This window comes from Martes martes (assembly GCF_963455335.1).
Source record: "Martes martes genome assembly, chromosome: 10".
Lineage (NCBI taxonomy): Eukaryota > Metazoa > Chordata > Mammalia > Carnivora > Mustelidae > Martes > Martes martes.
The window spans coordinates 89,613,014-89,638,061 of NC_137898.1; the positions used below are offsets into that span (position 1 = coordinate 89,613,014).

General features: G+C 40.4%; 1 protein-coding gene and 1 pseudogene across 7 annotated transcripts in view; one reads left to right on the plus strand and one right to left on the minus strand.

Annotated features, from left to right (window-relative positions):
- The window catches only part of NTM (neurotrimin), a gene marked incomplete at both ends in the record, with an annotated part of 921,401 nt that overhangs the window by 256,439 nt on the left and 639,914 nt on the right, over positions 1–25,048 (minus strand). The gene's annotated exons all lie outside the window — the stretch shown is intronic.
- LOC308351899 (ribosome biogenesis protein NSA2 homolog) lies at positions 21,395–22,151 on the plus strand (annotated as a pseudogene). The gene has a single exon. The product of its transcript is annotated as a ribosome biogenesis protein NSA2 homolog (transcript).

Consider the following 25,048-nt stretch of genomic DNA (forward strand, 5'->3'; position numbering starts at 1 on the left):
TTCCTTCCAAGAGAAGGAAGTTTACCAAAGATGTGAGGAGTCCGCAGCTGAACTTGTGTTGTCCAGCCTAGATCACTAAGATCAAGAATAGAGGTTTGGCTATGTAACTAGTATTTCCTCAAGAATTTTAATGATGATGGGGTTCTGCCAGACTCCCTAGTTTGGAGTTCTGAAAATTCTGTTTTGGAAATTTGGAATTCTGTCTTCCAAATTAATAATGGGGGTTGAGACCAAGCTTCTGAAGAAGAGAGAAATGGCATCCAAGGTGGAAACACTGCTAATTGGAGATGAAGTATTCATAAGGAATAATCAAGAGTCAGCATCAGGCTGGCCTGGATACTTTGCTTGAAACTTATCTTCAACACTGAAAGTTAATTAAATAATTGTTAATTAGGTAAGACTCCTTGTCTGAGCATTTGGTGCCAGAATCTTGCTCATCTTACCTCGAATGGCTGAGGTCTACTTCAGACCCGAGTCCTTAAGAGCACAGAAGTCTGGACTTTGGCAAGAAAGTTAAGCGGAAACTTGAGAAATAGGCAGACCTATGTTCTAATTCTTGATCTGTTACTTCTTCATCAGATGACCATGGACACAAAACAATCTCTGAGCCAGGATTCCATATGTAAAATTGGGACAACCATATGAACCCCCTAGGCTACTGTGAGGATTAAATGAAACAGATCTTAACGTTATTTCTGACACAGGGAGTGAATGTATACTGGATGGATAATGGATGGGTGGATGAGGAGAGAGAGCAAGCACTCAGCATCCTTTCTGCTTCATGCCACAAGGGCCCCTCTCCCCTCCCTAAAGAGCACCTTGTATCCATCCTACATGCTGGTCAGAAAAACACAGAGAACACAGGGGAGCACCGTCTGGGAATGATCTATTTTCTGTACTCAGCATGTTCCCGGAAACCTGTTGTCCCCAAGAGAACAGGTGAAAGCCTGGCGCTGTCAAAAAAGTAGGGAAAGCTTGCTGTTTAATTTTTTATTAATGGTATTAAAATTTCTTTGTGTAAGTCATTAATCATTAGGTCATATGAAAGGCTTATGTTTATTCAGAGAATATAATAACTCACAGCAGTAAGTATGCATGCTTTTTCCATTGGCCAGTAGAAGTGCTGTGTTATTATATAACAGAATAGATTTTTTTCCTATATATTTATTTAGTTTTACTTAGAACAGTTAGCTCAATTTAACAAACATTTATTGAATGTCTCTGACAAAGATAAATATGATATAGTATCTGCTGTGGAAAAGCTCAGGATGATAACAATAATGATAAAACAGTGAGAATTGTCATCATTTCTTGGGCAGTCACTAGGTGCCAATCTCATTGCAAAGCACTTCAGCCGCATTATCTTATTTATCTCATTTAATACTCAAACCATCCTATGAAGTAGGCACTATTATTATCCCCATTTTGTGGAAATGGAGTTTTGAATACTTTGAGTTGCTCTTCCAAGTTCATGGTTATAGTCTGGTGGGGGAGACAGATAGTTGCATAGATAAAATTTCATTTCAGTTTCTTTACTTTACACAAACAACTACATTTCTAGATACAACCTATACAAGACCAGGACAGTAGTATTCTCGCCATTTTATTTTATTTTTTTCTCATCCACAACACTTCTCTGGACCTTCTGATGGAGTTCCAGAGACAGCAGAACTTCAGAAAGGTATCAGGAAAAAAAAAAAAAAAGTCACTGATTCCAGGGAGTCTTTAAAGAAAGTGAAAGTCTCCCCTTCACTTTCCCTCCCAGGGATATTAAGAAGCAGAGCTACCACATTGCATCATGGGAAAAGAGAAAGAACAGGAAAGAAAAATCTCAACCCCATTACTGTTGATTCATGTTAAGAAATGGGGCACCTGGATGGTTCAGTCGGTTAAGCAGCTGCCTTCAGCTCTGGTCCTGATCCCAGGGTACTGGGATGGAGTCCCGCATCGGGCTCTCTGCTTAATGAGAGCCTGCTTCTCCCTCTCCCTCTGCCTGTCACTCTGCCTACTTGTGCTCTCTCTATCTCTCTGTCAAATAAATAAATAAAATCTTTGAAAAAAGAAAAGAAAAAAAGAAATGTGTTTAAGGAAACCCCGGTCTCTGATCTAGTTGCACTTCCACTTGGGAGTTAAGTACATGCTACACATTTCTTGTTGAATTATATTTAAGGAAAAGAGTGGAAGAGAATATTAGAAGAGAATATAAGTCATTGAAATCATGTGTCTGAAAAATACAAGGGAAATCATAATATTGTATTTGTAAAAAAGCTAAATATAAGAAAATACACCAAAATAATATCTTCAGATATCTCTAGATATAGAACTATAAACTGAGAAATGAACTGTTATTAATCGCTAAAGAGCATAGTCAAATCATAGATACATTTGTGAGAGCAGTTCCATTATAGCCACCCCATCCCCTCCTTTCCTTCTTTGACTGCCTCCTTCACATTTCTCTCCCTTCCCAGCAGCACCATCAGTACCAACTTTTATTCCACTTCCTTTATAGAGCAACTGCCTTACAGAGCTGCTGCTGCTTAACCCTTTAATGAGTACAAAGAAATGTGTAATTTTTTCATCACAGGAATGAAAAAAAAAAAAAAACAATGCAACTGACAACCTGATAAGAAACTCTAAAGCTGTTACTATAGAATGAAAACAGCTTCTTCCCTTCATCTTATTGTAGACCTGTCTCTCTAGGCAATGCTTCATGAAGGCATAGTTAGGAAAGCAAAGGGTGCTCTGGAATACAATCTCATTAGAGGATGTGTACTGTCTAGAATCCTGTCATGGAGGCTTGTACCCAAGGAAACATCCATAATAACATGGGGCAGTGTGGTTCTCTTTTGTTTCCCAACCCTTTTCTCCTGTATTACTATTTTCTCTCATATCTGCGGGGACCACCTCAAGGACAGAAAATATCTTGAATCCATGGGAAGATTCATAAAAGAGATACTGTGGGATGACAATATTCAGGAGATGCGTCCTCTCACTTAAGCTGACACACTTACTGATATCTACAGTTCCAATTTCTTTTGGCCTCAGATTTCCCACATCAGAAAGACAAAGTGTCCCATCTGCCCTGATTTCCATGTACTGCAGCAGGAATAGAAATCTTACCAGGCAAAGGCCTTACATGTTCTTGAAAGAAAGAGTTACACAGGCAAAATCATCACTGGAGCCCTGCTATGGGCTGAGACTATGAGAGACTGAGTGGCCATAAGCCATAGCACAGCCTCAAAGTAGGTACTGCCTTAGGCCAGTTTCAAATATTAACACACACACACACGCGTGCGCGCATGCGCACACACACACACACACACACACAGAGGGAGAGAGAGAGAGAGAGACAGCATCTGTCTTTGTAAATGCTGGGATAGCAGCACTGTTACTTATCTCAATAATACTGGATCTTCTTTAATCAGAAGAATTGTTCTAGGGCAGAGTGACATTGGTCAAGGGATATATATTTCCCTAAACCATAACTGTTTATTCTCTATGTGATTCTTCAATCTTAACACACACTTCTCCCCCAACAGACACCAATTAATACTGCTAGGACAACAGTAAGTCCAGACCTTCCCTGAAAATCCAATACAGTGACCACTTTTCTCTGCAAGCCAGCTATGGGGAAAATAATTGAATCATGTGCTTGAACTGACCCAGAAGTAAGAGCCAAGGGCCATAATGGGTGACGACTTTCCAATCTTTTAGAAACTTACATGAACCCAAAACAACGAACTGTGAAAATTGCCTGAGTCAGGGTCTATGGTTTCATGTAAGGGGACATATGCTTATTTCCCTGCACACTGTATTTCAGTAATATTACAGCACTAGATGATGCAGGAAAGGAGCCCCAAACCATTTCTTATTCCTGCCCACCTTTCTTATTTGCATGTGGTTCTTATCTTTAAACGTTCCCTTGGTTAAGTGACATATGATTAGAATTGTTCCTTTTGCTTTTGCTTTTGGCAAACCCATTAACTAGAATCTACATGGTTTGAAGTGGAAGAATTAGGTCAAGTCTTAAAACGGAGTCCAGACCCTTGGTGGCCATGCAGGAATTTGGGAAGATACAATCCAAAACCAAAAATAAGAAGTAGCAAGAACATGACAGTAAAGACAGGAGTCCTCAGTGCACTGCCAAAAACAAATGCCTTTAAACTATCCCTTGGCCCTTGGAGTAATATAAAAGAATTTCTAAATTCTATTCTTATGTTCTAGCATCCTATGAGCAGTCCCTACCTCTAGAACTCCTCCACCTTAATCTTGGCCTCTTCACACTTTTACTTACATAACATAGACATAAATCAAGTACCTAAGCCCACTGTAGGAATAAGCTCAATGAATGGAATAATGCTTAGAAATATTTTGAGCATAAACTCTATGCCAGGGAAAGTCCTATATGCCTGACAGAATCTTAGTGCTGGGAATACAAGGTAAATATGTGGACTCCTATCCCTCTGGAGAGCCAATTCAGTTTTTATTTGTTTAAAGTCTTCTTCATCACCAGGAAGAAACACATCTAGGGCCCCTGCAGAGAAGTGATTGATCAGGAAAAAGTATAAAATCTCTCTTGGGCATTTCTAGCTACAGTGGTCATATTTGTGTTACAAATGTGACTGTTCCCCTCAGCTAATGCAGAGGCCATGGCTCCTTCCAACAGAACAAGAAAAGGGGTCATGCTACTTGACATCTAGGATCAAAGTAAAACATAACCTCTAAGTCCTGCTCTTTCCATTGATCTATTTTTCCATTGTTTTTTTTTTTTAAGATTTTATTTATTTATTTGAAAGAGATCACAAGTAGGCAGAGAGGCAGGCTGAGAGGGAGGGGGAAGCAGGCTCGATGCTGAGCAGAAAGCCTGATGCAGGGCTTGATCCCAGGATCCTGAGACCATGACCTGAGCTGAAGGCAGAGGATTAACCCACTGAGCCACCCAGGCACCTCTATTTTTCCTTTTTTTTTTCCCCCACCAATACCAAGCTCTCTTGATGACTGAAGATTTGTAATAACTCTTGTGTTTTTTTTTTTACTTCAATTTCTTATTTTTATTATTTTATATCTTTTTTATTATGTTATGTTAGTCACCATACAGTAGATAAATTGTTTTTGATGTAGTGTTCCATGATTCATTGTTTGTGTATAACAACCAGTGCTCCATGCAATACGTGCCTTCCTTAATACCCATCACCAGGCTAACCCATCCCTCACCCTTCTTGTCTCTAAAACCCTCAGTTTGTTTCCCAAAGTCCATTTAATAATTCTTGAAATCGGGTAGTGTCAGTCCTCAACTTTGTTGTTTTCTTTTCATATTGCATCATCCATTGTTTTACTTCTCCATATAAACTCTAGAATCTGTTTGGTGATATCTACAAAATAACTTGCTGCAATTTTGACTGGGAATGAACTGAATCTATAGATCAAGTTGGGAAGGAATGACATCTTGTCAATAGTGTTTTCCTATCCATGAACATGGAATGCATCTCCAATTATTTAAGTTCTTTGATTTTGGTCATCAAAGTTCTATAGTTTGCCTCATAAAGATCTTGTACATATTTTATCAGATGTATACCTAAGTATTTCGTTTGGGGGGATACTAATGTAGATAGTATCCCCTTGTTCATTGCTGGTATATAGGAGAGCAATCCCTCTAAATTCTGACACCAAATGATTTCTTGATTTTTGTTCTAGGGTCAAGCATGTAGATGCTTACTTAACTTGCCATTTGAAGTGTAAGAGAAAGACAGTATTTTGAGTGACCTGCCACTCAACAGCATTTAAAACACTGTAAAACAATAAACATGGTAGATACAGGCAGGCCCTTATAATAATTAGGATATAATCATGGTACTCATTTCCCAAATTAGCAACCTGAGTAATTACTCACGCAAATAATAACAAATATTATAACTGTTGTTAATGTTTTACAATTTATCAATCTGCTAATACATGCAATTTACCTCATCATGACAAGACACATATTCTCCTCACTTTATAGATGAGGAAACTAAGCCTCAAAATGGTGTGCTGACTTGCCTAAAGTCACACTGCTGATAAACAGCAGTGTCAGAATGGGTCCTCATGTCTTCTGGCTCTAAATTCTACAGTCTTTCCACTATCACTCAGAATTTTTCAATGATTCAGGAACAGTGGTGGGTATTTTCCCAGCTTCCGATATCATTCATGTTCCTTTTTTCTGCTCCCATTTAACATGAAGAAGCAAGGATCCTAAATTTCGGGTTTGCTAATGATTGCACATTCATACCCGCTGAGTGACAGAAATATATCTTGGGGAATTATAGTTTAATAATCCCACAAGTCAGCACATTAATGCCCAGAGACAAAAATAAAATGTATGACTTTCTAAATATGCTTAAGGTTATTCTGAATACATTTGAGAAGATTTGAAGAACTAAAGCCCTTTGCTTTCAGCACTTTAGACTGTCTAGTGAATATCCCGCATTCCCACATTCTCATCTTCAGCTACACCTGGATTCTCCTGCATGGAATTTTCTTCCATTGCCTGGCTTGTAAATTAAACAACAAGAGCAAAACAAACAAACAAACAAAAAATGATTTCCTCAAAAAAACAAAAACAAAAACAAAAACCTAATGCACACATGCCATTAAAAAAATAGAGCACTTATTTGTGGAGCATAACAAATAACATGGAGGACATGGGGAGATGGAGAGGAGAAGGGAGTTGAGGGAAATTGGAAGGGGAGGTGAACCATGAGAGACTACGGACTCTGAAAAACAACCTGAGGGTTTTGAAGGGGCAGGGGGTGGGAGGTTGGGGGAACCAGGTGGTGGGTATTAGGGAGGGCACAGATTGCATGGAGCACTGGGTGTGGTGAAAAAACAATGAATACTGTTATGCTGAAAATAAATTTAAAAAATAGAGCAAAAATGACAAGATATAGGCTAAAATGTACATTTTATTTTTAAAGATTTTATTTATTTATTTGAGAGAGAGAGAGAGTGAGCGAGCATGGGGGAGGGGCAAGGGAGAGAGAGATGCAGACTCCCCTCTGAGCAGGGAACCCCACAAGGAAGGGCTCGATCCCAAGACCTTGAGATCATGACCTGAGCTAAAGGCAGATGCTTAACTGACTGAGCAACCCAGGTATCCCTGAAATATACATTTTAAACAAAGAAAGGCTCCAATCCAGATACATGTAACTAAATAAGTGAATCCCCTCCAAACTAAATAAATGAAACCCTCTTCTTCTTAAATACTGGATATGGAAGCCTCCATCTTATTTATTTTATGAAGAGAACGATAAGACCAACATATGTGGGATGCCTGCTATATGCCAAGAATTGTGTCAGATACTTCCACATGTATGGACTAACTAAGTCTTGGCCACAACTGCGGGACGAGCTATTACCTCTTTCTATACCAGTAAGGAAACTGGGTGCTCCCATGACATGCTTATAGTCATATAGTTGGCAAATGCTGAGTTGATTTCTGAATCAAAATTTGAAGTTAAATCTGTTTCCTTCTCTCAAGACCTGAACAGGTTAATTAGATCACCTATTGGCAGAAGAAAAGATTCCCCAAAAGGCTGAAGAAGATGAAAGCACAGGACATTTTGTTCTCAAATTTCAATGGCTAAATAGTTTTATAATACGCTGACAACCACTCCTTACTTCCTATCCCATCAGCTGGAGAGAGAGGGGATAGACAAGCCACCTCAATATAGGAAGGTTTCAGAGAGAAAGGGGTGATGTTTAGGACTCGAGGACCAATTATTCATTTTTTATCAATATCCCCAATGTTTTGTGCCATGAGGGCATTGCTAATCTTAGGTTAATATGAAACAAGAAATGGTCCCATGTGTGCTAAGGAAGTCAAAATCTCTTCTACTGAAAATTGTCTCCAACACTGGCTCACTTCCTGGTACATGTAACTCTCACTAGTCCTTCCTGGGAGTTGAGTCTTTGGAAGTGTCTAGTCTGCCCCTGATCTTTTACACTAGTCCTTCTCACCTCTGTGCTCTATTCTGGCTGGCTCATGAAGGTAATCCATAAGAAATAATAGTGATATACAAGGTTCTTCAGAAATATCCTTCTTCCCACTCAATCTTTATTCTACTTAATCATCCATTTCCCAGACTGGTAAACTAAGACAAAGAAATAATAAGAAACCCCTAACATTTGAATCATGATCTATATGAGATTATATTCACATGGTTGCCTTAAGGGATCCTCACGAAAAAACCTATAAGGTAAATATGGCAGATATTTTTGTCACTTACAGATGAGAAAACTAAGCTGCAGAGAGATAAGTGATTCACTTGGTCACATGTGCAGCATGAGGGCATGACTGATTTGTACAGGTAGTACTTCTCCCCCACTTGGAACTGTTGATGTGTGCTTCCACTCCCCCAACTCCTGCCTTGAGGTGTGCCTCTGTTCCCTTTGGTTTAGGCCCTCTTTGAGGCTCCCTTCCCACAGGTCTGCTAGCTCTATCTGGTCCTTCAGTTTTATTTCCTCTGACAGCCTCTGGTAAGTCTTCTCTGCTCTATGTCCCCTGGTCCCAGGTCCTTCTCACTTTAGTCCATCTGGATCCAGAGATGACAAATAGAGGAATATAGACAGGAATCTGTGATTACAATTTATGAGGGACCTTCCTAGAGTCATGCACAGACAGAATTTGACAGATATTAATGAACAAAACGAAGACCCTGCTTTCAAGGAGCTTATAAGCAAGCAGGGAGAAACAGACAGCAAACAAATAAATAAAACTGCACAAAATAGAAGAAGGTGATGATAGCTATGAAAAAGGAAAAACTAGCATAGGCTAACAAAAAGGGAGACCTGGGAGGTGGGTTGGGGGGAGAAGAGTGGAGGGCATCAGGGCAGACTGCTCTGTCATAGGTAGGGGTCGGCCTGATGGGAAAGGTGAGGTTTGAGCGACGACCTGAAAGAGCTGAGAGCTGGGAGCCTGAGGGTCTCCGTAAAAAGTGTCCCAAGCAAAGACACAGCTAGAGCAGAGAGCAAGGAGATCGGCCTCAGTACTCTACCCTCCCTCCAAATGCCCTTGCTCAAAATAACCACCCAGGTACAGGGCAAGTCTTGACAAATGGGCCTCAAGAGGATAAGGTTTGCAAAAACAAGAAGCATGTCAGAAAAGTGAAGGACAGGAGGTTCTGCTTTGGTGGAGTGAGGCTATGGAGGAACCCCCTCATTCTGCACCAGAGGAGGAGATACACAACCGTGGGAGGTGATGTGCAGAGAACACAGAAAAGATATACTCATTTGACTTCCTTTTAGAGCCCACTTTGCCTGCTCAAAGTGGCTGTGATGGTGAATTTTACGTGTCACCTGGACTGGACTAAAGGGGGCCCAGATAGCTGGTAAAAATAGCATTGCTGAGTGTGTCAGTGTGGATGGTTCTGGAAGAGAGTAGCACTTGAATGGGTAGGCTGAGTAAGGAATATCCCTCCTCACCAGTTCAGCCAGGCATCATCCAATCCAATGAGCCTCAGAAAGAATAAAAAGGCAGAAGAAGGGCTGAAATCTCTTTCTCTCTTCTTGAACTAGGATGTCCCTTTTCTCCTGCCCTCAGACATTGGAGCCCCTGGTTCTCAGGCCTTCAGATTTGGTCTCAATTATACCGCCAGCTTTCCTGAGTCTCCACCTGGTGACTAGCATATCTTGGCATACCTCAGCCTCCATAATCTCATGAGCCATTTCCTAGACTAAACTGTATCTTAGCTATCTCTGTATATCCTATTAGTCCTGTTTCCTTGGAGAACCCTCACTAATACCCTGAGCTTCCTTTGGAGCTGATAGCCTGAAATCAGTCTCAACTGTGCTCACAGGGTACACAGGAAGTTGTGCTGGGGTGACCAGGGATGACCACAGTGACATAAAGCATGGCCATAGCAACAGCAAGCACTGATTGAACCCTGATCACAAGCCCACCCTGTGCTAAGCACTACACACATATACTCACTCAGTCCTTTAAACAGCCCTGTGGGGAAAGTCCTAATATCATTCTCTCCTTTTTCAGTTAAGAAAACCAAGATTCAGAGAAGTGAGGTGACCCAAGGTGGAGCCGGATTTTGAAGAGCTCTATTTCACTTAAAGACCACACAGTCCTCAGGGCAATAACCGTTGCCAATACACACAGCCAACTCTCCTCTCTTCACAGGGAGGAAATCTCCACTCCACATTCAACACTGAGCTAGAGACAGCCATCTTAGAAGCATCGTTGGCCAAGGAATGCACAGGGATAGTAAGTGAGGTCAAGAAAAGTAGATGGACTAAAATAGCCCTTCACGCCTAGTGAAAACAAATTCACATTGCCTTCAGCCATCTACGTTTGAATAGAGGTGACTCAGAATTACTACCATAGGACAAGAACTCAGAGGAACCTGAAATCCAAGAAGGCAACACATGCCGCAAACTAGCCCCAGTTCTTCACTGACACCATCATTCATGCAGGTAGAAAATCACTTCCACTCAGCCCCATGCGTGTGCACACATGCACACTGTAATATTTTGTTTGCAGATCTGCCTATTTACATAGTTAATTTGGGGTCTGTTTGCAAACACAAATTAGTTTGGTGCAATTACTTTGTGCACGGACATAGAGTTATCCGCTTGAGCAGTTTAACAGCATGGAAATGGCTGCATAGTAGCATATGGCTGCCTATATATAATCACAATATTACCTGCACATATTAGTTACATAACAGTTACATTATAATTAGGGCTGCTTTTAAGCCATTCAAAAGAAAAAAAAAAGTATTTTAATTAAATCAGCAAGGTGTTTTAAGTGAAGAGAAGTGAGAGAGAGCGTTTATGATTCCCAGCATTCCATCAACTGAAATCTGACGTGCACGTCAGCACCTTTCTGGCTCCCATGTGGGGAGAAGCTTTTCTGGTAACAACACTGAATATTATCTTCCTGAGACCTTGCACCCAAGCAAGGCAAACTGCTCTCAGACTTGCCTGTGGGACAACTTCGGATCATGGAGTCACAGGCAAATGTCAGAGCCGGAGGAGACCTCCACAGTTGTCTGGTCCACCTCACCATTACCCAGAATAGCTAGCTGAGGCCTGGGCAAGCAGGGTAGCAGACTTGGAGTCACACGGTTTAGTGGGGAAACTAAAACCAGCGCCCAGATCACATGCATTACAAGGCTGACTCTAGTACACCACCCACATCACGACATGGCCAGCACACTTTTGAATGGTGACAGAAATACCCTCTTTAGGCCATTTTCCCCCAAATTAGGAATCCACATGTTAGACACACTGAAAAAATGAAGTAGTATCATACACATTGATTGATAAGAAATGAAAATAAGGGGTTAAAGAACTTATCATAAGTCACTCAAGCAAATACATGGTAATATTCAAATTTCTTCATACAACATCTAGTACTTGTGTTTTTTTTATTATTTTTATAAACGTATAATGTATTTTTAGCCTCAGGGGTACAGGTCTGTGAATCGCCAAGTTTACACACTTCACAGCACTCACCATAGCACATATCCTCCCCAATGTCCATAACCCCACCACCCTCTCCTGACCCCTCTCCCCCCAGCAACCGTCAGTTTGTTTTGTGAGATTAAGAGTTTCTTATGGTTTGTCTCCCTCATGATCCCATCTTGTTTCATTTATTCTTTTCCTACCCCCCAAACTCCCCACATTGCATCTCCACTTCCTCATATCAGGGAGATCATATGATAGTTGTCTTTCTCTGATTGACTTATTTTGTACTTGTGGTTTTAAAAGAATGTTGCCTTCCAATGAGAGAACACCATTTAAATGTATTAAAATGGAAGGAACCAAGCTTTGTCAGTTGAGTTCCACACATACCATTCAACTTGATGACACTGGGCAAGTTACTGAAACTACTCGTGATTTATCTACAATACTGAATTACATACTTAAATACTTCTTCTGCTTTACATCATGAAAAGGAACATTTCGTCCAACAGGCACTGCATTACCATGAGCTTCAGATTATAAGAAGCAGGGACATAGTCTTAAGGTTGATATTCCCATCTCATCACTGGGTGATATGGGTCAGAATATTCCTTACACCCAATTTCCCCCATGCTGCCAAGTACAATATTGTCTCCATCCTCTCTTGTGGAGAAAATGTGAACTTGGAGCCTAGGGGAGGAAAGCCACAGGATGCTGTTATTATCACCAGCCCAATTGAGAAGAACAAATAACATCTCAGCATAATCAACATCTTATCTCAAATCGTTTCTGTCCTTCCTCCCCAGTACACCATTTAACACTCCATGCAGATGAGACTAAACATCTTTGGTTGCGTAACACAAAAAACAGACCACAGTAGAACAGGATAAGAGATCACGGGTGTCCATCAGGAACAAATGACCATGTAATAACTCTGTAATTACATGGTAACTAGAACTGATTGAGCCTGTAAATTATATCCTTGTCACCTCCGGGTAATGATGCAGTTCTATCTCCCATCTACAGAAAGCAGCAGCACATGGCCCACAGTCACTGAGAGATAAGGGAATTCTTGGCGGATAAAGCAGATTTGCCACTGCTGATAGGTGATAGAGAGACACACTGAAATCTGGGAGTTAATGATTTTCCAGTTGAGGCATCACTGCCTTGCCATCCACAGCAAGGCATCTATTACGCAGCCAGTGTTCTCCATCATTAATCGGAAGGATTGATTAAAGTTCCCAAAATCAGAGATGAATGCACACAAAAAGGTTCCACATGTGTGTGGGCTCACACACACCAACAGCTAATGTACACGCCCACAGCCATTTAATCTGCAGACCTTTGAAACATCACTATTGTAACATTTCACTAAATATTTTAATACTAGGAAGAATAGTGTCTCTTTTTATGCAACATCCTCTCTGGGACCATTATGCAGAGGCATTAAGAAATTCCATGTGGTAGATTATTCAGCAAATATTGTTTGACAGCCGACTGTGCACATAGCATTTTGCTAGGTGTGAGAGAGGAAACAAAGAAGCATAATACTCAATTCTCTCCCTCAAGGATCTGAGTCCACTTACACAAATAATATAAATACGTAAGCAGTTAAATTAGAATGCCACAAGGCAGTATGTAATTAACTGCCAAATGATGGCACAGACAACAAAGCTAAAGAAGTACAGAAAAGAGGGAACTCACTTTGGGATGGTGTAATCATAAATATGGCTTCTTTACTGAGCCAAATGCACACCTAAGAAAGCTGAAATATCAAGTTCATTGAGGTCTGTTAGAAAGAGACATTTCAAATTTCTCTCTATCCACAGTGCTCTCCATTCTCCAAAATCACAAAATAGATACTTATTCATTACTGAAAAACAGAAATGTTGGGAGGAAAAACATCAGAAATATATGCATAAACAAGTTTCACTGTGTACAGCCAAGGTGTTAGGAGACAAGATAAATGCTAATAAGCTCAATATCCCTTTAGCATTTGAGTGTTTATAACTTGGGTATATATATGTAGATAATCTGTCCACAGTAGTAGGGATGTATTCTGGTCAACAAGGGGACTTAGCAACTAGGCTAAGACCTGGAGAATTGCAATCACCCAGCTAAGGAAGTACAAAACCCTTAATCAAAGCCTCCAACCATGTGGCAATGAACCTGGGACACAATCCACTGGGGATCAATGGGGGTACTTCTCTGAGATCATGAGGAGAGACAGAGAGTCTATGAGTCTCTCCTGGTCCCTCTGCCCCTAAGCTCCCAACTTTCTAATTGCTATTCTTAACTAGGTGTTAAGAGAATAACAACATGATGGGAGTCATTGTAGAGCTATTGCTGAGGGATAATCAAAATGGCCTCTTGAGTTTTAGCTGGATTTGATGTAAACCCAATTGTCATCATCCCATCACCCACTTGAGCAAGCTTTTCACTGGCTGACCTCCCAGTCACAGCTCTCCAGCACCATTTACCCTGCAAATGCTGCTCTCTGTTGTGTGAGGTGCACAAACCCACTTGGTATAGATCTTCCAGTTAGTGACCTTCAAGTTCAGGAATCTCCAGGGACCCTGGAGATGCAAAACATAGACCCATAGCACCTACATAGCTGATCTCGGGGTGAGAATAAGGGCACCAGATAGACAGTCTACATTTATCCATGAAAGAAATATAAAAATATACCATCTAGCCTCTGAAGCCAGAGGGTGTTAACACTCCTCCAGATCCTTAGGGATTTTAAAGTTCTCTATGAAAATCTTCTCATTCTGGAGTAAATTAGTGCTTTCCCAAAGAAAACATCCTCTACAATAATCAGAATTCTAGTGAGGTTAAAAAGAGTCATATATTCCTATAATGCTTCACCAGAAAAAAATAAAATAAAATAAAATAAAAAGGCCAAGTTAACTATGCCCTTTGTAATGTTACTTATCTCTGGGTCATCATTTCCTTACTGAAAAATAAAAGGATTAAATGAGATGATCCTTAAGGTCCTTCCTAGATTGAATAGTTTATGACCTAGAAAGTCTATAATGATCAGTTCTTCAAAAGCTAATGAAGAATAATCACATCCTCAATCTCAAGCTGTAGATAAAGAAAAAGAGATTCTGGTTTTAACCAACCATTAAGTCTATAAAACAATTCAGTAATCTAAGCTCCTAACCTATCTCTGACTCATAAAACAGTTTCTCTCCAAGAACCAAGCAAGATCCTAGGGACTATACTGGGATAAATTATGGTTGATCCACAGAAGCCTTTGTTTGATTTCACACTGAGGAACTGTATTCACAACATGATGACAGAACCTATGCTTACATGCTGCATCTGATTCCCATGACACATTTCTATAAGAAAGTAACAGCATCAGGGAACATCAAACTGCTCATCAGCAAGTGGGTCTTCCTTCATTTGGCTTCAGGAGGCAGTTCCTTCTGTTAGACAGAACTCGAAGGCAATGACAGGATGGGACTTCTCTCTACACGTGTAATTCTCATTTTATTTACAGTGGCCACAGGATCGATATCTTCTCCCCTGGAAATAAAGCTTTCTACTTTGCATTGGAATTTATCTTCAATAGCTGGTGAAAATCATTATCACACAATGATGTTCTATTCACTACTTATGTTATCTCTTCAGCTAGGCAGATTGCCAGACATTTGACTGCCTGACACCAAGTCCATTTGGTGCACGACAAAAATAAAACCTTGCATTGCCTGGAAATAACATGAGACACACTCATCATCTAGCTAGGGATGATTGGGCTACTTTCTCTTTCTGAGGAGATGTCAGAATTCATGTAAATCATCTAGTGCTTTTGCCTATAGTCACAAGCACACTCTCATTATGTGTGTATAGTGGGCATGAAGAAAAAGCTTAAGAGTGGACCAAAGTCATTACGAATCCCAGAGGTGAAGCTATGAGGTCTAGAAGATTATGTGTCCATGGCTATACATGGACCTTGCTAATCTTTAGTTGGATTCATTGATCCAAATGTCATTTCTGTTAAATTCAAAAACATTTATTGAGATCCTACCAAGCTCTGAGTACTCATCTTGGTTCTTGAAGCACACTGATGAATACAGCCTTCTTCTCTGGAGAAGTTTGATTTAGAAAGTTGGGCAAAAAGATGTGCACATAATGTCAACATCTGATGAGACATGTGAATATGATGTTGACAGGGTACCAAAAAGGACCACTGTATCCCAGTTAAGAATTCAGAGGACACTTCTCAGAGGACTTGCTATTTGAATCAGATGTCTTAATGCAGAGTCACTAAAAACAGAGGAAAGGATGGCTTAGAGGACATTCTTCTGGGGAACATCACATGCCAGTTCAGAAGTGAATGGGTGTTGGCATGGGGACCCGTGAGGATGATATCTATAGGAAGGTCTGAGTCACTAGTTCTTAAAGGAAGAGTTATGGCCTCTACTTCTCCAATCACCAGGAGATGTTTCCTTTTGGATATGCTGAGATTGAGGTCCCTATTGGACATTGACTTGGATGGGTGCAACATGTAGAGGAAAATTATTTGATTACACTTAAATAAGGCATCAAAGTCAGAGACAGAAATTTGGGCAGCCCTTACACACCAATGACAGTGAAAATCCACAAAATATATAAGGTTTTCCATGGAGAAAGCTAACAGCTTTGGGTCATGGGCAGAATCCGTGTTACCGGGGCTAGCACAGAAGGGAAAGAGAGCACAGGAGACAAAGCCATGGTAACCAGAGCAGTATAAGAAAAACCAGGTGAAGAGGCAGAACTACAGAAGACAGAGCTGTAGGGTTTAAGGAAGGGAGAGGTGGTGGTGGGGGGGGGCAAAAATTTGAAAGCACCAATGAAAGAAGCACTCTAGTGTGCACTTAGGATTTGTGCAGAGTTTGGAGGCTTCAGTCAGGGCCGTTTTTTAATAGCTATAGCAGTACAGAATACAGATTCCAGTTGATTAAGGAATGAATAGAAATGAGGGAGTAAATTACTATTAAAAAATGTCAATTAAGAATGAAAGAAAGGGACAGAGAAAGAGCAAGAGAAGGATCAGAGGGCTTGTTCATGTTATGTTTTGGGGTAAAAGCCAGTAGAGAATGAGAGGATTTAGATTCCTGCCCACAAGACATTATATAACAGAGTCAGTCTCTGTGTGAAATATTATTTTCAACATCAAAGACAAATACAGGTCTAAGTCTATTCCAAACTTTTATTTAACCCATCTCCAGCCTGGACCTCTTTCCTGAGCTATAAGCTTATATAGGCAATTGCTGTCTTGGCGTCTCCTCTTGAAAGCCTAATTGACATCTCAAATCTTAACGGTCAAAACAGAACATGATTCTCCACCCCCAACTCTCAAACTTGCCAGTCTTCCTGCTCATGGCTCCAGGTCCACTAATTAAAAGCCTTGGAGTCCTTGGCCACTAGCTTTCTTTCCCACTCAACACCTAATCCACCAGCCAGTTCTGATGGTTCTACCTGTGAAACAGATTCAGAAAATGACTATTCCACATCATGCCCACTTCCCCATTGATGGGGGAGCAGGAGGCTGACTAAGGACAAAGCAAAAGCTGGCACCTTGCACCCCCTCTCCACCAACTCCCCTGGGAAATGTGTGTGACATTCCTCAGGCACCCCTGACTGCCATAAACGAGAAACAAATAGTTAACTTGCAGAGATCACACTCCTGCAAGACAGGAGTCTCCCTTGGTTTACCAATGTCCTAGAGATCTACAAACAAAGAAGTTACCTTATCAATAGCACAATTTCCAGAGGCAAATAACTCAGTTCCTCAAGCCCTAAATAAAGTTAAATTTCTTCTAAACCCAAATCTCACTAACAAGGACACTTGATAGGAGAAATGTGGAACTTTATCTCTAGATCTCCAAGATAGTGTCGAGAATCGTTCCCAAGCATATGGCCCACTGATATACATCTAAAGGGTCTCATAAGAAGATTTTTACTACTAGTAATAAATAACCTTTCTCCCAACAATAGCTAGCCCCTCAAAGTCCTGGAGACCTTGCTTCCAAAATTCCTCAGAGACTAACATCATCCCCTTTGTTCTCACCTACCCAACTCCTGTGTATATAACCAGCCACTCCTCACATCCCCGGGGCAGCAGCTCTTCCTGCCCACGGGTCCTGTCCCCGTGCTTTAATAAACCACCATTTTGCACCAAAGATGTCTCAAGAATTCTTTCTTGGTCATCGGCTCCAGACCTCAGCCCACCGAACCTCACCTAGGTTCTAGAACTTCATCACCCATGATAGTCAAAGCCACCATCATCGCTCCTCTGCAACATGGTAACAGTCTCTCTACTGTTCTTCTTACATCCACTGGACCCTTACATCAATTCTCCTCATGTTCCCAGAGTTATTCATTGAAAATGAATAGTTATTACTCATTGAAAATAAAAGTCAAAACAAGTCAATCCTTGGTTCAGTGTTCTTTAGTGACTCCACTTCACATAAAGAGTAAAAGTCAAAGACTTTTAATGGTCTACAGACCCCTCCCTAATTGTATTAGATTGAGTTACTAGGCATAGCTCTTAACCCTTTTCCTTTCCCACTGTGGACAGAGTGGATCTCCCCACCTGTCAACTTTCGGCTTGGCCATATTACTTGCTTTGACTTTGGGGATGTTAGCAGACAGGATGTGAGAAGGTTTGAGCCTTGCAAAGTACATGGGTGATTAGGCTTTCTTCTTATACTCTGCTCTTCTACCTGGAGAACAGATTTGGGGATAGGGGATAGGTTTTGAGTCTTCAGCCTGGGTCCCAGATGAACCTGTGTAGAAGAGGCCTGAGCCCAGTTTACAGTCTACAGCCAACACAGCCAAACCACAAATTCAAAAGTGAAAAAAAAAAATGCTATTGTTGTATGCCCCTGAGACATATCTGCAGCATTTACATGGTAATACTGAGTAATTCAATTATCTAGACTCCCACAATCTCTCAGTTCTCATCTCCTTCTCCCTCCCTATTTCATTCTGCCCAAGCCATATCTGCCTCTTATTTTTCTGATCCCAAACATAAACTCCTGCCTCAGGGCCTTTGTACATGCAGTTCTTGCTCCCTACTCCACAATACCCCAATGCTTTCAGTTTTTGTTTGCTATTTTGTTTGTTGTGATTGTTTACCTCCTTCAGGTTTCTCCTCTAATACCTTAACAAAATGTTTTTTTGTGACTTCCCCTACCTCTAGCCCTCCTACCCCTTGCTATGATTTATATTTCTCCATAGTAGCCCATAATACAGCTGACATTTTATGAATTTATTTTTTAGCCTATAGACCAGAGACTCTAACTTACGTGTGTACATATACTCTGCTTAGTAATTAAACAAACATAAACAGGTTTTCCTGCTGATTTTCAATTCTCCCTGTCCTATAGAGCAGTGTTTTTTCAACTGTTGTGTGTGCACCAAGAAGCGATAAGTGAGATTATTTTAGTAGATAAATAGATTTTATATAAATAAAATATATGTAATTTTATTCTAGATTGAGTAGATGGGCTGGGGGCTTTAAAAGTAATTGGCAAAAAGGGGAGGTAAAGATAAGCATTGGGAAGCAGGGCAGGTAGTGTGCTTAGGTGCAAATGATCCCAGTCACCTCCAGAGCCCTTGAGAGCTGCTCTGAATTACAACAGAGTTGCTCTGTGACTGATGTTTACAATAATGACCTGAGTAACAAAATAAGATAAATGATATTCTCTGTGCTTTGCTCAATAAGACAGAACAATAATATATTTTAGAAAAAGAACTCTATCAAAAAGGATTGTAATGTTTTAAGTTCAATTTAAAGGATGATAGCTCAGTTATTTGACAAATTCATTCATGTGGAACACTGCTGGTACCTCATAAATAAGACTTTCCTATATAAACATAAGGATTTATAATGAATTTGCTGATTATTCTTTCCCCATGAATAATAGGTAGAATTGATTTTATACCCACTCCACTTCTCTAACCCACCTCCTCCCACCCTTAAATGGTTTCCTTCTTTTTCTCTTAAAAAAAAGGGAGTTTGTAACAAATAGTTGTAGCTGTAAGTTAATGTATACTCCATTTCACATCATGTCAACACTAAGAGCCCATACGATTATTTTTCTGCCTGATGTACTACACAGACTGAATTTGTTAAGTGATAATTATTGGATTAAACAGAACTTCTAGTTTCCAGTCTAGCATGAGAGGGAAGTCATTACTCCCATCCCACAAGAAAAATGCTGAGCAAACTGAAAATCAACAACCCTTCATAGATCTGGCAGAGAACTGAGGTCATAGAGCAAACTGTTGCCCCCAACACTGAAGAGACAAACATGTGAATCAGACACATACAACAGTCTCAACTTACAAGAACAGAAGCTGGCAGCAAACAGCCTTGTGGGAACCAGTACTGGGATAGGAATACTTAACACCATGATCCAGGAACGATCACAGGTACAGGGTGGACAGCTTGGAGAGTTACAAACTCCAAGGGCTTCCAGTCTTCCACAGGCCCACACATTTGTAAATATCCCCTCCAGGAGCCCTACCAGACTGTCTCAGTGATGATCAGATAAAAATCCCCTTGTAGTTCAGTAGGAGGGAAATAAAGGTAGCCTTTTTGAAATATATCCTGAGAACTCTGTTCTGATCTCAAGAGAAATTATTTTAACAGAGTCTAGGAATAGGAAATACGCAAATGCAGTCTGCCATAGCCTTCCTACCTCAACTAAAGGGGGGAAAGCAAGGTAAAACTGAGGTGAAATTGTAAAGTTCCCAGTCCAGACACACAGGCTCTCTGAAACACTGAGATTTAATCATAGGACTATAGAATGCTTCTCCTCCTCCCACATAATAGTTACCTCCATATGAAAAGGGTTTCATATACTGAAAGAATTATTCATCTCAGATGGTATTTAAGAAGTCTCTAGGGAAACCCAAAGACAATCGGGTTGAAAAAAGTAAGATAAAATAAACAACAACAACAACAACAAAAAAAAAAAAAACCAAGGAGAGCAGAAGTTGTAGCCTCTGACACCTACAGCTACAGCAAACAATAAAAACTGTTTAACCCTTAGGCAGATAAATATAAAACTTTACACCAAAATACCAATTTATCTCAGCACCCTGTACATCCTGCATGGCTTTCAACAAAAAAATTGTAACACATATAAGAAGACATAAAACACAGGTTGAAGAAACAGTGAACTTCAGAACCAGACTCAGATATGGGAGAACTGTTGGAATGATCAGACTAGGAATTTCAGACAGCCAATATTCTAAGGGCTCTGAAGGCAAAAGTGGACAGTACATAAGAGTAAGATCAGTAATATAAGCAGAGAGGCAGAAACTCTAAGAAAGAATCAAAAGGAAATTCTAGAAAACAAAACCACCACAATAGAAAGGAAGAATGCCATTGATGGGCTCATCAATAGTTTGGATATGGCTGAGGAAAAAAATCAGTGAGTTGGAGAAATGTCAACAGAAATTTCCAAAACTGAAATAGAAAAAGGAAAAAAAAAAAAAAGACAGGAAAAAACAACCCTACAGGAACTTAATATCTAAGAACTTTGAGTGGCTATTAAAGTTGCAATATATGAATAATGGGCATACTAGAAGGAGAAGAAAGAGAAAAGACCATGAGAAATATTCAAATGTAAGAACATTTGAATATATGACTGAGATTTTCCCAAAATTAATGACAGACACCAAACCACAGATCTGGAAGTTCAGAGAACACCAAGAAGGGAGCCCAGAGAAAACCAAAAAACTACCCTGCACACATCATACTGAAACTGCAGAAAATCAAAGACAAAAAGAAAATTGGGAAAGAAGCCAGTGGGAGAGTAGGGTTGGGGAAGCACTGTTCACATAGAGAAGCAAGAGTAAGCATGCCATCTGCCTTCTGGAAAAATAAGAGCTCCTTTGCATCCCAGGAGCTGTAACCAGCAGCTCCATTACCATCAACATGCCACGAAATGAATATATTCAGTTACACTGGAAGGGCTATGGCTATGGTTTGAATTACCGTGAGAAAGAGAGAAAGAAGGAAGGTCAAGAGCCTCATGAATGTTCAAAGAAGCCAAAAAAGATGACTGGTCTGAAAGCTAAGCTCTACCATAAACAGCACCATGCTGAGAAAATACAATGAAAAAGACTATCAAGATACATGAAAAGAGAAGCCCCAAACAAAAGACTGACAGAAAGACTCCACAAGGAGCAGTGCCTGCTTGTCTACTGGACAGGGAGAGACAGTCCTGAGCTAAAGAACTTTCCAGTATGATTAAATGAAAGTGAAAAGTCACTTTACCCAGAGTTTGTGCCCAGAGAGAAACAGAAGTATTAAGGGTTATTTGAACAGGAAAGAGGAAGGAGAAAGCATAGAAGAGGATGGTTACTAAAGCCTGCTTTGTTGGAGATGGCTTTACACAAAAACCACCTAAATATGAAAGATTCATTAGGCCAATGGGCTTATGTTTCAAAAAGACCCATGTAACACAGCCTGAACTGAAAATCACCTTTTGCCTGCCAGTACTTGGTGTAAAAAAGAAGCCTTCATCCCCACTATATATAACTTTGGGTGTTATTACCAAAGGTACTGTCCTTGAGGTGAATGTGAGTGAGTTGAGCCTTGGCAAATGAGAAAGCAACTTATTTGGGGAAAATATGCCCAGGTTACAATAATCCTAAAAGCAATGGGCCTAGATGCAGTCCTGCTAATTTAACAATAGTTTCAGACAAGGAACTTCTTATAATTACTGGAGACTATAAACCAATCAGGAAAACCACCATTACTGTGGTGCTTCTGAATACCACCAAAAGGCTTGACATCTGCAGTCATCAAGAGAACTATTTATTCCATTGTCAAAAACATTAAAATAGCCCAGCTCAAAAAACAAACAAACAAACAAACAAACAAAAAACAAAAAAACTGACTTCAGAAAAAATCCCATCAAGAAGAGAGGAGGTTAAAAAATGTCATGTGTTAAGAGAAAAGAACCACTAACCTAAAATATTATATACAGCAAAATTATTCTTCAAAAGTGGAAAAGAAATAAAGACTTTCCCAAACGATCAAAAACTGAGGGAATTGGTTGTCAGTAATCATGTCTTGCAAAAAATTTTAGGAAGTTCTTCAGAGAGAAGGGTAATGATATAGGTCATAAACATGGAGCCACATAAAGTGTGAATTATTTTGTTTACCCAACCTCACTTATTTAAAACATCTCTGTCAATCAGAGCTTCTGATTGGCATAAGGCGATCAGCACTAACCCAGCCAGTTGTAGTTCCAGCCTGAAGCCAAAAAATGGCATTTAAGTTCTCATGTATGGCCTTACCAAGGGAAAAAGGGAGAGCACCATCAGGGTTTTCAGGTGGATAACATCTATGGCAGGGATAATCTGAGAACTCCGTATTTGTTCCAAGGCCTTGGACTAAATTGGGATAATTCTCAGGATGAATTTATTTTGTAAGCTTCTTTCCTATTTGCTACGAATAAGTCAGGAATCTAGAGAGTGGATAAAGCCTAAACGATTTAGACTGCCGCGTGTTTATGACTAGGAAATGGGAGTCAGGATGAACGTATTCAACACTTTTTTAATTGCTAACTGAACATCATCTATTGATTTGTTTTTTTTTGTTTTGTTTTGTTTTGTTTTTTCCCAATCTGCTTGGTCCTAACCAATCACATAATCCTCAGTACCATTTATTTCTTGAGAAATGAAGAGATACAATTCTCTTTTCTTATGCCCCCTCATCTGAGTCAAAATCTAAGCTAAAACTGAACAAAACCACAGTAAAAATATTTGCCCTGTTCTCAACACCAATTGCTGCTGGTAATATCTGTGAATTGCCAGCATTGGAAGCTAGTCGTTCTCACCAACACACACTAGGATTCTCTGCAGCACATTTACAACCATATGAAAGCAGATGGCGAAAGCACTATAGATAAAAGACCAGCAACAGAAGGAGGAAAAATGCTTCTAATGAAAATACTAAAAAAAGAATGGCTGAACTCTATATTCTGTGCACTTCCTCAACCTAAAGAAGAGTTTCTGCAACATGATCTGGAGATGACCTAACAGTCATGGACATATCATAAATGAATCCCAGAATGGTTTGCATACTTGACTATTTGCACTCCTGATGAATGACACTTTGCAGGGAGGTACAGAGCAATGGTCATTAAATAGCCGCTTAGCAAGACTTCCTGACAATGCAGGGCAAACTGTTCACCCAAAGGACATACTGAGCTCCTACTGCAGGGGAAATGTATTACTAGTAGCAATATTATTGGTATTAGCAATAATTATAATAATTATGAGCATATACACAGCACTTTTGTATCTGTGAAATGCACTGCATTCATCATAATGATTAGCATTTTTACAGTACTTTGTATTTCCCAAACATTCTCTGCTCATTAATTAGATAATGCTGGCAACATCTGTGGGCAAGTGTTACTACTCCCGATTTATAGACACAAGACAAAGAGAAATTAATCGACTTGCCCAAGGCTGCAAGATGAGTCTATGACAGAATCAGGATTTCATTTTTAAGTTCCCAAATCTCTATTTTCTCTTCACTCCCTGCAAAGCCAGCTAGTTGCTTCAGTTGAAGAGGCAAGGGAAGTGCATGGGTCATGAAATTTCCTCACTCCTATAGCCCAGGAGTCGTTAGGAAGTGCCACTGAAGCCATGTGGAATCTATGTTCATGGAAAACTTCAGGGATGAAAAGTATTTCTCAAAAATCATTCTAGTACACTGGTTCCCAGAACTGCCTCAGGCCACACTCCAGGACAGGTCAGTCAGAGTCTCCTGTGTGTGGCCCTAGAGATCAGTAGTTTTTCAAGCTCCCCAGGGGACCCCAATGGGTGACCATGGTTGAGTTGAGAACTATGAGTCTGGCGCAGTGGCTCTCAAAGTTCAGGGAGCATTAAATTTCCCCGGAGGGCTTATTGAAGCACAGATTGCATGGCCCTGCTCTCCAAATTCCCAATACGGGGGAGGGGGTGCAAGAATTTGCACTTCTAATATCCTCCCACATGATGCTGACCACCAACCTTGTCCCAAGCAGCACTGATCTAAGTATTTTCAGTGCAGACAGAAGAATTATTAAATTGTTTCAAAGATACCTTCAAACCCAGGCACTAAGACTTTGATAACTACACAGAAACTGATACTACATTTAATATGGACTGACCAAATCCTGGCCACACAGGAAGGCTCCATTCTCCAGTGTCCCTTACAGGGAAGCTGATACCTCATGACTGACCACTAAATGATGGAGCATGGAGAGAAATGCCACTCGGGGCCTGACCATTCCATGTCCTGCTCCATCTCCCATATTCTTCCACTGCTCAGTCCTCCAGCCTCCTGTTCCTTCACCTGCAGTGTGCAGGCCATGGGACTCCCGAGATGGCAGTGGCTCACAAGGGAAGGAAGTCAGATCTGGGAGTCCTTGGTTAGCTGCAACCCACTCCAGGCAGTAAAGAGTGGAAGAACTTGCAGGACTGTATTTGGTCTCAAAGATCTCAGGGCTTATTTATCTCTGCAGCACAGTCCAGCCCATCCTGATATCCACTTTCATTATGATCAGTGTACATGGTTGGGAATTTCCCC